This window comes from Ornithodoros turicata, chromosome 5 (assembly GCF_037126465.1).
Source record: "Ornithodoros turicata isolate Travis chromosome 5, ASM3712646v1, whole genome shotgun sequence".
NCBI classification, from domain to species: domain Eukaryota; kingdom Metazoa; phylum Arthropoda; class Arachnida; order Ixodida; family Argasidae; genus Ornithodoros; species Ornithodoros turicata.
This window is the reverse complement of record NC_088205.1, coordinates 38,765,372-38,767,322: the sequence shown is the minus strand read 5'-3', so window position 1 is coordinate 38,767,322 and position 1,951 is coordinate 38,765,372. Positions and strand designations below refer to the sequence as shown.

At 52.3% G+C, this 1,951-nt stretch overlaps 1 long non-coding RNA gene across 1 annotated transcript; it reads left to right on the top strand.

The window, feature by feature from the left end:
- The first annotated feature begins 550 nt into the window (after nucleotides 1–550).
- LOC135395555 (uncharacterized) lies at nucleotides 551–1,302 on the top strand. The gene is made up of 2 exons (XR_010423167.1): nucleotides 551–700; nucleotides 1,122–1,302. It is a non-coding gene; the product is annotated as an uncharacterized LOC135395555 (long non-coding RNA).
- Nucleotides 1,303–1,951: the final 649 nt, after the last annotated feature.

Sequence of the window (1,951 nt, the reverse complement as noted above, 5' to 3'; positions counted from 1 at the left end):
GCGAGAAGGTCCACGATGTCTGCAGCGATGTAGTTGAATTCTGCGTTGGACAAGCTCACAAATTCGCTCATCAGTCCCAGGGGTCCGTCTGGAACCGTTATGCAGACGTTCTTGTAACGGGCGTAGATCCGACGCACGATCTCCTGCAGCGGCCCCGGCGAGATCTCTCCTATATTGCCAAAGCCTACCATGTCTATCACGTAGTGAAAAGCAGTGATGACGAGCTCGTTGCGGGGACTTTCGCTGTTGAAACATTCCTTCTCCACTTCTTCCCAAGAAGCGTGGGTGCGGGAACAATTTTGTAAAGAGTGGTAGCTGAACATCTTCACGTAGTGATGACGCGAGCACGGTGCGCGCTGCCTTTATAGAGATAAACGCGCGCAAAGAAACGAAAGTGAAACTCAAAAGCCACCCGTCGCAGCTAGGAGCGCGCGCGCAGCGGAGAGCCGAAACCGAAAACACCCGCGGGCGGCGCAGAGGGAGCTGCGCGCGCGCGCATGCGCGGACGGGTGGAGCAGAGGGCGCGCGCGCATCCATAGCTGCCGCTGCGCGTCGCCTCACTCAGTTTCTCTCGGGCTGTCGCGGAAGACGGACGTGCGCTCCGCGCGCTCGCTCAGTTTCTGGCTGGCTCTCGTAGAGAGCAGACGTGTGTTCTCCGCGCTCGCTCAGTTTCTGCCTGGAAGTTGCCGCGGGGGAAAAGGTGAGTGATTTGACGCGCTCCTTTTCTCGTATGTTTGCCGTGTTTAGCGGTGACCGCGCTCGTGCTAAGCCTTTTCTCGCATGTTTAGCGATGTGTGGTTCCCGCCTTGTGTTAGCTGCGTAGTGTTGAGGTTAGGCCTAAGCGATCGCCCCCCGTAAGCCTTTTCTCGCATGTTTAGACTTGTTTTGCGGTGAGCAAGCCTGTTGACGCATGTTTAGTGATGTGTGGTTCCCGCCTTGTGTTAGCTGCGCAGTGTTGTGGTTAGGCCTAAGCGATCGTCCCCGTAAGCCTTTTTCCCCGATGTGTACTGTTTTCTGTTTAGCAGTAGCGGTTAGACCTTTTCTCTCGCATGCCTAGACTTGTTTAGCAGTGCTGCCATTTTTACCTGCCGCTAGTATCTTGTTCTGTCTTTCTCGTCTAGAGCTATGACGGTGACGGCATCTGGTGTGATGCCTTGCAACTACGTGGCCACCTGTCGTCGATCTCTGCAACTGCTGGGTGCAAACTACCAACATGGCGGGCGCTGGTCACTCGGGTGTTGCGGAGCGGCTTCTTCGCCGCGGCATCGTTGATTTTCGAATAAATTGTTTCTCTCCACTCTATTTCTATCTTTTCATTTTATTTTCTGCCTATTATTTTTCTTTTTTATGGACTCTCATAGTGCACAACGCTCAGCTCGTCTGGACACGAGTTAGACTTTCCCCAATAAGTGTGGTGGCTCCCTGGAGGGTGCTGATTAATGTGGGGGGTCCAAAATTAGCTCTAATTGCTAATTAAATCGTGTTCAGGCCAGTTGGGCGTTGTGCACTGTGAGAGTCCAGTACTTACTACTGCTGTTACCTCCGATGATGTTCTTTCCGTTCCGCACTGACATTCTTCGAGCAGCGCAACAGCGTGGCTCAACTCTATGCACTTAGCAAAAGTTTGCAGGAATCGAGTGCCTACACTACTATGTAACAGCTGTCAATCATTGACGAGATTTCTGTGTTTTAATTAAACCTTGCTCTGTAGGATGTTTCTATTCGGTCGTTTCATCTATCCGGATGCTCCGGTATCCGGACGATTTCGCCGGGAACGGCACCGTCCGGATAAACGGGGGTCGACTGAACTACATCTTCCTTGAGAGACGTCCATTCCATGTTTATCATCTCCCATAAGGCATCATTGGACCGAATTGGCACCCGCTTTTTGTTCATTCGGAATTTCATCATGCCCCGTATATTTTAATCACGTTCAGATCCGGGCTGCACG